Source organism: Triturus cristatus, chromosome 3_2, assembly GCF_964204655.1.
Source record: "Triturus cristatus chromosome 3_2, aTriCri1.1, whole genome shotgun sequence".
NCBI lineage: Eukaryota > Metazoa > Chordata > Amphibia > Caudata > Salamandridae > Triturus > Triturus cristatus.
This window is the reverse complement of record NC_140584.1, coordinates 1,182,108,843-1,182,120,426: the sequence shown is the minus strand read 5'-3', so window position 1 is coordinate 1,182,120,426 and position 11,584 is coordinate 1,182,108,843. Positions and strand designations below refer to the sequence as shown.

The following is an 11,584-nucleotide window of genomic DNA, read 5'->3' as shown; positions in this document are numbered from 1 at the left end:
CACCCAGCTCAGGACGAGTCCGAGGGCCTCAGGGATATCCCGTGGCAGGGGAACACCTGCGAGAGAGGCATCCTGGTGAGAGGGGTGTCTTGCAACCAATCCGTTTTGCAAAACAGAACACACGCCACAGATAAAGAAAAGGACTGGACGAAAAGACGAACGGCAACATCTAGCGGTAAAAAACCACAAGAACTCAACTGCGTTTGTCGCCAAGAAAGTAAAAGCGAAGGAAAGACTGTGAGAACAACTTCAAGGCAGAGCCGTCAAACAGACTAGATCCATCGAGCACCCATGACTGGTGCCACAGTGAACTGGTGATCGTCTGCGACAGGAAGAGCATCGTCCGCGACAGGAAGAACATCTTCTGCGACTCCAAGCAGCTGAAGCGTGAGCGATTCTGCAGAAGTTTGGTCACTGTATTACAACTGTGTATATCTTTCTTTCTCCCCCAGGTTGAACTTTGACGTTGGGTTTTGTTATTAAAAAATTGGGAGGGATGTAGTGTCCAAGCATGGACACGTTCTAGTGCTCCGACCTGCTGTATTACACTGTACACCCACCCACCACAGACGTCACTATGTCAGGTGACGCTGTCAATAAAAGGGGCCGAGCGCACGTGCTCGAGGCCATTCCCACTATCCCCAACTATGTGTCCTGTGTCCTCCTTCACCTAGCATGTGGGCCTAGGGCCCATCATTACAATGGCAAGAGTTAGTTTTGTTGGAGGGTTTTGCAAAACCCTCAAAAGATCCGCCTTCTTATCTTTTGAGGCTTTTAGTTTTCCGTCAAAGACTCGGCTGCGGTAGCCGCTGTCAAAGGATAAGTAAAGCTACAGTGGTTCTGTCGGGGCGAAAAAAATTACATTTCATATGACAACGAATCTTGTTACCAATATTCTATATGACTCTCTGCTTAACCAATATGCCGGAGAGTAAAAGTGGGCTAAATCACAGCGGCAACAAAGTGAGTATTGGAACACAACAGTACAACAAAGAACTCCAAATTGTTTGCAAAAATTATTATTTGCTATTTTTGAGTTTTTCACAAAACATATTGAAAATACAGTTTTCAACGGCTGTCAAGGTGAAGCACAATTGTAAAGTGAAAAGTGTTTCAAAGTGACAATGGGTGCCCAGTGCTGATGGTGCAGTGCATATATACAAGAGTGAAGCTATATACAAATATGTACAAGTTGAAGAATGGTCAGAAAACAACGATGCCAATATCTCTAGTTGGGGCTGGGCCGCTCATTAGTGTGCACCAAAAGATTTATTAAGACTGAGCCATGTGTTATCGTCGATGTTTCGACCCTGATAATGCGTTAGTGTGGGGTCATAGCGGGTCTTTGTCAGGACAAAAGACAATCCAGCAAGTGAGAAGTATCACTAGGCACCCCTCGCTGAGTGGAGGCTGCCAGAAAGATTTGCACTTGTCAGGAAGGCTCAGGTAAGTGGAATCTCTGAAATGAGGTAAAGTGAATAATTCGTCTTAAAATAACACAGCAAAGTTGTGCCCCATGTCGAGTAGGAAATGAATAAGGGAAACGGAAGATAATTCGAAGTAAATCCAGGCATAAAGTCCATGGATATTAACGCTTCTCACTCAGCAGTCCCGTCAAAGGATAGACAGGGGCCTTTCCTTTGGGCTTTGTGGGACATTCCTTAACAAAGTGCCCTTTTTTGCAGAAATATAGACGTAGTCCATTCCTACTTCTGGAATCCTTTTCCTCCTTGGTGAGAGCAGGATGAACCGGCCCTACCTCCGTTCGTTCGCTATGACGATCATGAAAGGTGGAAATAGTCATGGGTCTAAGACGTGCAGCTCTAAAACTGGCCTGGTCACTGCGACAACGTTCTCCTTTTCGTTCAGTCAAACGATGATCCAATCGCAATGTGAGATTAATTCGTTCCACACAGTCTTGAGGTTGTGAGTCTATTTGTGCAAGAATGTCTTTCATTTCCTCCTGAAGGCCCTGATAATATACCGCAGATCTATTTTCCTCTGGCCAAGCTGTCTCGCCCACAGACCGATTGAACTGGGTCAAATAGGTAACCATATCCCGATTGCCTTGTTTGAGCTCTAGTAGTTCTTTATCTGTGGATAACGTAGCTGCTCTCCTATGAAAAACCTTCTCAAATTTTCTAACAAATGCCTTCCAATCATATAAAATGTGGTTGTCCCCACGTACCAAGGGGACTGCCCATGAGGCTGCGTTTCCTGCTAGATAGGTGATTAGAAAGGCTACTCGGTACTGAGCATCAGGGAAAGATGTTGGCCTACACGTAAACTGGAGCTCAATCTGAGCGAGGAATATTTGCACCTTTCCTGGATCACCTGAAAATCTCTCTGGGGCTATTAGAGGTATTTGGGGAGGGACTGTGATCGCTATGGTGGTGGGCATTGATCCTCCCCCAGGGGTTGTTCCCTGAATAGCCATATGTACCACACTAGGGTACTTTCCTAACGAGACATCAAAGGGTTTCCTGTCTGCCATTCCCCGGGCATCTATTTTTTGTTGGAGCTGAGACACCTTGTCTGCCAAGGCTGCTGTATGGGCTTTGGACTCTGCTAGATCCTGCTGGACCTGACCTAACGCTCTCATAATGTCATCCAATGTAGCCATACCTAGACTCAAGCAAGCCAGGTTGAAAATAGATTGTGGACTTGCTATTCTGTCAGATTTAGCGATTCCTCGAAGCTTGCTTGATGCTCAGAATGTCCACCCCAGTCACCACCAGTCTGAAGGCTGCTATTGTGCAGACTATCGGAGAGGCCAGGTGGGGAAAGGGTGTTGGGGTAGGAACGGCGGGGAGGGAGACCTAGAAGGAAAAGATTGAAGTGTTGTAACTTGCATCTATTAGGTTCGCTCCTAATATCCTAGTACTTGTACTACATTAATGATAGTTACCCGTACCCTTCTTCTATGGTTCCTGTGCGATAGAGATAAAGATGTTCTAAAACAGGAATGACAAACACATTTGTAAATACCAACAAACATATAATCAGTACAATAGTGTGTATCAAATGACTTTTAGAATAAATAGCATAGATACCTACCAGACACTACTCTGTGGTTGTCTTGAGCAGGTCTGTTGCAATCTGGAAAACACTTGAGCAGTCACGGCTATTCCTTGAGACTGTATAGTTACCCAGCTATCATATGAGCATTCGCTTCCCAGCAGTTCAAAACATATTGTCTAGTGTGGGACCTGCCTCGCACGTTGTACACAATAACAGTATTCCAAGTTCCAATATACTGTATCTACGGTTCGTAGATATGGCCCAAAGTTCCAAAAATACAACTGTGACTGCCCAGGTACTCACCGCTCAATCAGATAAGTCTGCTTATCTGAACGAAGTCCTTTTTTGCTGCTTATTCAAGCAGGTAATATTTCTTCTAAGACAAGCAGGGCTGCAAGGGACAGGCTTGTCATAAATGCCCACCTCGGCAGTAGGTTTTTTTAAAACATTTGTTTCCTAGTTTTTTTCTCCTCCTTGTTTTGAAGCAGATGTTGGACTGTACAATCTAGGCAAAAAAAGCATGATAGGTGAAGATTGTTGTAACGAATCATATCCTTTTTTGTACGTTGCATTAAAGGGGAAATATTATCATCAACTAAATGTTCTATTTTTGAGGTTATACTCACTCCTAGATAATTAGCTTTCTCTGTCACCCGTGTATCGATCAGGCGTATTTTACTGTTAGAAATGATCTGGGTTTTAGCTTGATTTAATTTGTAGCCTGATACTTCCCCAAAGATCTTCGCTTCTTCGCCCTGATTGCAATCGCTGGGTCACTGGTGACCACCGCGATATCGTCCGCGTATGCTAGTATTTTTGTGGCTTGGTCCCTTACCCAGACAGGTGAGATCCTAGCGATGTTCTCTAATCTCCGTATAAATGGGTCAATATATATGGCAAATAAGAGAGGTGAACATGGACATACCTGCCTTCTCCCTCTAGTTATAGACATCGATTCTGATATTGACCCATTCACCATGACAACTGCAGTTGGCTCCTTATACAACATCTGTACTGCTTTAATCAAGGGTTCCCCTATACCACTTCTTGCCATGACTATCCAGAGATATTTCCAGGAGACCCTATCGAAAGCCTTTTCGGCGTCTAGTAATATCAATGCCCTAGGGTCTCCTGATACCTCACACCAATCAAATAATGAGATCACTCTCTGTATATGATCGGTGGTGCCCCTTCCAGGGATAAACCCGTGTTGTCTAACAGACACTAATTTATGTATGTTAGGGGCTAATCGTGTAGCCAGTAACTTCGCATAAATTTTGGAGTCACTAGTTATTAGCGTGATAGGACGATAGGACCCTAGCTCTGTGGCGTCTTTATGCTTTTTTAAGAAGACTGCAATTTTAGCCATAGACCAGGATCCAGAGGTCGTCCCCCTTGAAATACGTGAGCGACTAACTCTACCAATATATCTTTCATTTGTAAAGAAAATTTAACATAGAATTCAGTAGGAATTCCATCCATACCCGCCGCTTTACCTATAGCAAGGCTATTCAATGCAAGGAGAATTTCCTCCCATTTTGGGATCTCATCCATACTATCGGCGTCATTGCTCTCTAGCCTCATACAGTCATCTTGTCTTATATATTCATTAATTGCATCATGAATATTATGATGTATGAGATTTTCCCTGTATAAAATCTGATAATATTTTTGAAAAGCAGTCCCAATTGCATCAGGATCTGTCATAAGCCCGGCTTCTGGATCTCTGATAGCCTTGATAAGGCTAGCAGTACTTTGTTCTCGGGCGCGTACAGCTAACTGATGTCCTACCTGCTCGCTTAGTTCATATATATTTTCCTTATATGTTGTAGCTCGGTCAATAGCTTTGGTTGTTAGTACCTCAATCACACAATTCTTCGCTATTGCAATCTGATTAAGCTCTTCTTCAACTTTCCTTCCCTCCCGAATAGCTTTAATTAACCCTTCTTCTGCGGTTATGACATTATTCTGAAGTACTGCCATCTCTTGGTTTTTTTTTTATTAGTACTCAATGAAAATCGGAGGGTTTCACCTCTGATCCCGGCCTTTAAAGCATCCCAAACTATCTCAGTTGGCGCACTACCTATATTCTCTGCTAAAAATCTAGGGATCCATTGTCGCATAAGCTCGCAATACGTCTCGTTTGTTAATAGTGCCCTTTCGAACGTCCATATTTTAGTATTGTGTTTTATTGAAGGGATTTCCATAGTTAATAAAAGAGGATTGTGATCAGAAAGTACCCTTGGTAATTTTTCAATAGTGCAGCTAGAAGAGATGGAGTTAGACACCAGAAAAAAATCTAGCCTTGCGTGACGTGCATGAGGGTAGGAGTAATGAGTATAGCCCGGATCTTCCGGGTGTTTAGTTTGCCAAATATCGATGAGACCATGAGTCAAACATAGATTCTTAAATGCTTGGAAGACTCTAGGTTTCCTCCCTTTGTATTTAAAACAAAGGCCGTCTGACCAGTCAGTCGGTAAATTTAAATTAAAGTCCCCACAGATTATTACAGGGAGTGGCCAATGGACAAGCTCATTAGAGATTTGATCCAGGAGATCAGGGTCGTCACTAATGCTATTATATATTGAGCAAATAACTATTTTAGATCCATTGTTCAGGCGACACTCTGTGATGGCCCATCGTCCATGTTTATCAGCCTCTGAGCGAGTAGATTGTATCCCGGTTGTTTTCCCTAGGATAGCAACACCCTTTGTCCTAACCCCTTGTGTTGTAGCAGTGATCAATTTAAAGCCTAGTTTATTAAGCAATTGCATATCAGATCTCTCAATATGTGTTTCTTGGATACATACGATATTTGCCCCTACAGATTGTAACCCCATGGCCACTCTGTGCCTTTTTTTCTCGTCATTAAGACAACAGATATTAATGGTCAAGGTCTTTACCTTATCCATCTTGAGGTTTAGCTTTCCCTACTGAGTGTATATTTATCTTTTCTATAATCACTCTTTTCCTGTGCTCTTCCATCTGATGTCCCTTCCTGCTAGTTACTTTAACTTCAGAATTTATACATGTTATAGTTCTGAGCTTATCCCCTCCCAGCCCCCCCTTAGGCCCCCCCACCCCCACCAATATGTAGACAATCAGGCTCAATCCTGAGCCTGTTATGATGGCGTCTGTTCTATCCCCATCCCACCCCCGCCGCGGTCCATATACTTATACGATAGTGTCCCTTTTTTTTTTTTTTTTTACAAGCTTCAACAGAGGTTTTGAGTAAATCAGTTCGATTCTCTAATAGGCTTAATCTTTCAACAATCTCTGTACAGGTTTTACCGACTTTTCTAATGGAGCCCTCTATTTTTTTAGAGGCCAAACGTGCTTGACTATTCTCGAGTTTAGCTTCATCTTGAAATGCCTTCAGAGATTGTAGTATTAGGGATAGGGACGGTTCTCCGGGCTCAGCAGGCATACACAGGTCTCCCTGCCCGAGCGTACTCTGTGGTTGTTTCTTTAAGGTTGTTACATCATTACAAAGTAAAGACTGTGTATCATAGTAATCCCAACCGAGGTCCCCATCCTCCTCCATCGATCTCCGTTTCTGATTACCTTTTTTCCTCTCAGAGAGTCTCTTGGTTCTCCTAGGTAGCTTTTTTCCCCCTCCCTCTTGCTGACTGCAATGGCTTGTAGAGGTATCGCCATCTCGCTCCTCGTCGCTGATCGAACTTGAGGCCGAATTGTCTGAATCTGCAGAGTCTTCATTTAATGAGTAAAAGTTCTCTAAGGGGTCTGGGGAAAGAGAACCTGCTTCCTGGTCGCCCCCCCCCAAGTATGTGCTTTCCTTCCGGGATAGGGATACTATCAGTTATTTTGTGATAGGTGGGGGATTCTAAGATTCCACTCAGAGTCTTGCCTTGAACAGCCATATCTGGATTAAGGCTTTTAACTATGGTTTCTGTACTGCCTGAGTGTTCGTTTATATATACTTCTGGCATACCCATGACGGTTATCTCACCACTAGACCCCCATGAATGCCGCTCATTACTAGCCTCCGTCAAAATATCGATAGTAGTATTAAGGCCTGGAGGGTCTATACCAGATATTCCAGGGTTGACTACATTGGCAATATTGATAGCATTGATAGGAGAAGTTGTGGTTACAGTGGTCGGACCTTCGTTGATTATGTCTTTTAAATTAATTGGGTCCATCGTAGAATCAGATATGCCTTTAGTTGGAAACAGGCTTGTAATAGCCAGTTGCTTTTTACTCGAGTCCCCCGTTAGAGAATTTTTAAGTAGGGGGTATTTGTTCATATCTTGTTTCCCGCTCTTACCACCAGTAGCATGCTCATTTCTTTTCTTGTCTATTTCGATCCTCTTAATTGCTTCTGTTAGTGCCGGTCCAGGGATTGCCTGTGTCTGGGCCGAGGATCGCGTCTTGCTCCGAGCACCGCGAGCCGCCATCAGACCTGTAGAATGTGTGGCGAGAACCCCGGCGTTTGTGTTGCCTAGCTGCAGCGCTTCTACGTCAGAAATCCCGTAGCCGGCAGCTGCCGTCAGTAAAAGCCGTGCGAGGCTTTCCCAGCGCCTCACCCGATCCGAGTCTTTCAGCGAGAAACGTTGCAAAACCCAGCGATGACAGCCTCTACACCATCCATCCGAGGGAGACCAGCCCAAGCCTCTCTCACGAACCCCCAGAGTCGTCAGAACCATTGAGGACGGAGGTAACTTCACAGGGGGGTCTCTATTCATAAAGTCATCGATCTCAGAGGGAAACGCCGCGGGGGTGGATATCGGAGGATCTCGCTACGGCGCCATCTTGCCTCCCAGCTAAAAGTGTACGAGTGTTAAATATATAAACACCAAGGTGTATTGGTGAATCAGTGGGTGTATGAGTGCCTGTATGGATGATTCAGTGGGTGTGTGACTGACTGTATACATGAGTGATTAAGTGTCTTAGTGAGGGTGAGTGACTGGTTAGGTGGAAGTTTGTATCAGTCTGTCAGTTGGTGTCTAAGTGGCTGTATGGGTGTGTGAGTGGATAAGTGAATGGCTGTATGGGTGATTGATTGGTTGTCTGAGTACCTGTGTAGGTGTCTGAGTATCTGTGTGGGTGGGTGAGGGTGTGTGTGACTGCATGTATGGATGAGTGAGTGTGAGTGTGTGAGGCAGTGGATGTATGGGTTAGTGAGTGTGTGTGTGAGGGGCTGTATGAATGAGTGAGTGTTTGTATGGTGGTGTGGGTGACTGGATGTGTCAGGTGTATATGGGTAAGTAACTGGATATGTGAAAGGCAGTATAGGTAAGTGATGGGGTATATGAGTGACTGTATGGGTGAGTGACTGAATGTGAGAGTGGCTGTATGGGTGAATGAGTCCTTGTGTTAGTGACTGCATAGGTGAGTGAGTATATGTTAATATCTGTAAGAGTAAGTGGGTGTGTGTGTAACTGTATGGGTGAGTAAGTGGCTATGTGATTGACTGTATGGGTGAGTGAGTAGGTGTGTAAGTGTCTCTGCGGGCGACTGAGTGGGTGAGTGGCTGTATAGGTATATGAGTGGATATGCCTGTGGCTGTATTAGTGAGTGAGTGGGTATATGAGTGGTTGTATGAGTGAGTGGGTGGATGTGTGTGTAGATCTATGAATAAGTGAGTGGGTGTGAAATTACTGGTATGGATATCGAATGGGTTTGTAAAAGACTGTGGATGTATGAAAGTTCAATGGGGTGTGAGTGGGCGCGTTAGTAATTTTTTTGGATGATGTCATTTGAGATACCATCAGTGATGTCATTGACCATTTCATTAGTGATATAATATGTGAGGTCATAAGCAGTGCTTAGCGGGTCACAAGTTATAGTTAGCCCAGCGAACTAAAATTGCTGAATTTGACTGGTTTTGCATGATTGAAACCTGAACCTAACTATAACGTCCCTGTAACGTTTTTTAAATTCCATTGAGAGGGCTTCGGAGGCCACGCCCCCTTTCTCCACCACTCTGCAAATGCACCTTCTGGTGCACTGCAAGTTGAGGGATGAAGTTCGCTTGACTCCTATTTGGTTTAATTCCGTTCAGCTTTTCGGACTGTAGTCATGTTCAAAAAACGAAAAATCCCCTTAGACATAACATTTCGGGACCCCCCTTTTTTCTCAGCTCCCTCCACGGATCCCCTGAAACTTTCAGCACAGCAGCTGAACCAACAAGCATTTGCAATGCAATTGGTCTCGCATTTTCAAGAGTTTGAGCTTTTTGCATTGTAAAGGATAATGCCTTTTTTATATGTTTTGAAAAGTTGCAAGCGGTGCGTAAACACGCACTTTGTACTTCTAGTCCTGCTTACGAGAAGCAAGGCTGACAGTCAAAAAGGCCAACTTTGCTTCTCATCAGCAACGACTTCAAGTACAAAGTGCGTGTTTATGCAGCACGTGCAGGTTTTGAAAACACAAATAAAAGGCATTGTCATTTACAATGGCAATAGTTCAACCTCTCCCTGCCTCGGTCCTGAGTCCTTTGCGCCCCACCACAACCTGTACTTCTAACTGCCGTGGGTGAGGGCATCTCATAGCTTTAGATAGGAGTCGGACCCCTGTAAGGCTGCCCGGGGTGGGGGTTGCGCAGCGGCCCGCCCCCTTGAGGGCGGCCGCCTTAGTGCCACAGGAAGGCACAGGGGTGGGAGGTCGTGTCCCTGGGCTTGACCTAGGGAGACCCCAGTCAGGTAACTGCTTCCGGCGGGGAGGAGCCAAGGGGGGGGTACATATTCGGTCCCCGCCCCCTCCTCGCCCTCTTGTCCGCTCGTTTGCCTTGGCGCCGGTCGTTCCCCTGGGTCTCGCGGCGGGTCTATCCTTGTGATCCCGGTTATCCCGGTAAGTGTTGGTGATTGATTGGAAGCGAGAGTCTCTGTGGAGCGGCGGGTGATCTTGGTGCCATTGCGTGGCCGGGAGGGCCCGGATCGGTGCTTTTATTAAGGCATTCGTGGCTGCGGGGCTGTAGCTCAAGGTTAGAGCGCATGCGGTGCATGCCTGTGGCCCCAGGTTCGATTCTCCGGTATCTCCGCTTCTGTCACAGTGCTGCCGACCTCGGAGCAGGGGACCAGGGTGCGAGAGTCGGAATTGTCTTTTGAGAGCACGGTTGTCATTATGCCAGGGGGTGTAGCCCAGTGGTAGAGCGCAGGGATTGCGTGGAGGAGGCCCCGGGAGGGCTGGATTTAGGACGGTGCGACCGTGGTGCTAGCTTCGTGTGGGCGCCGGGTTTGGATGTTTATTAGGCTTTTGAAGCACCGGATTCTGCGTTTCTTTCAGATCTCACTGTGGGTCAAGTTACTCGTGTGATTAATTTCCTCCTGGAGAGATCAGCATTTTGTAGAGTTGAGGTTTAGACTAACGGGAAGTTAGTGCAGAGGGTAGCTGTTCCTGCTGCTAAGAACGTGTGCCAAGTAGATTACAGAGTGCGTTTGATGTAAATAGGTCAGCAGGTTACTGTTTTCAAAGGAGGCACACCTTGTTACTCACAAGTTACAACTTGAAGTACGTTATTCAACTGTGAACTATAAACGTTCATCCTATAACTGCATGCACACCGCCAAGCATACATTAAGAGAACATTGTTTACTTTGCAAAAAGGGTTAATTTTGGGAGGCGGGAGCTTGCATAGCGCGCGTTTGACCCGAATCGGGCAGCATAGCGCTTTCTTGCACCAGTTGCCTCACATGCTGGCATGTACGGATAGTGTTGGATGAAAGGAGAGAAGGTTAGCACTTCCCTTGACAAGGATGGAAGGGGTGTCCTAGTGGCCTTTACAACACATGCACGGTTAAGGCACCGTTACTTACTTACTGGCGTCTAAACCATGTCAGGCATGATGCGCGTTTTAGTAATACAGTGCAGCAACGCATGATTAAGAAGGGAAGTTAGCGCAATTGGTATGTCGAGGAGAGGATGTGGACCGTCGGCTACGCTGCGGCGAGGTCGCGTACACGTGAGAAGTCCCTGGGTGTGGAATGCGGGTGGCTTTGATCTGGGGAGTCCAGGTTCGGGCCTCAGCGTGGGCATTGTAGGGAGAGGCGGTGTGGCCTCAGGCACGTGCGCGCTGTCGCAGGCTGGTCTTTGTTTTCCCCGCGCGTGAATGTGGATGTAAGGCGGTGCCATGTGGGGCCCCCCTTTACCGTGGGGCCAAGTTCTCGCTATATATATATATAATGTGCACACCGGAGCAGAGTATCAGCCATGGGAGGTGAGGGGCATTTGTCTGATAGTGCTATGTGGGCACGGTGTCATGTATGGCAGAGTATGCACTATGTAGGCTTGCGTCATTTTGGTGTGTCCCCTTGCGGCGGAGCGGGTGCTATGTGTAGCGCGCGGATGCCGATTGGACTTGGGCGGGCTAGCGCGATGTCATAATAACCTCAAGGGAAGAAAGGCCAAGAGTGTGGGTGCTCTTTGCCTGGTTAGTTCTAGCTCAAGTTCGTGCTGTATAGGCCCCGGATTGGGATATTGCAGTTTTGGGTGTTTCTGGGATCGCTTGATTGGACCCCGGCCGAGCCTCCTTGTTGGGTTTTAGTATGTAGTTACGGGCCTGTGTTCAGCGCTCCGGTGCCTTCGGGTCGAGCCTCGCTTT

At 46.2% G+C, this 11,584-nt stretch overlaps 1 non-coding gene across 1 annotated transcript; it reads left to right on the top strand.

Annotated features, from left to right (window-relative positions):
- Positions 1 to 10,695: 10,695 nt before the first annotated feature.
- On the top strand, positions 10,696 to 10,820 carry LOC146859396 (U6atac minor spliceosomal RNA). The gene has a single exon (XR_014980403.1). It is a non-coding gene; the product is annotated as a U6atac minor spliceosomal RNA (small nuclear RNA).
- Positions 10,821 to 11,584: the final 764 nt, after the last annotated feature.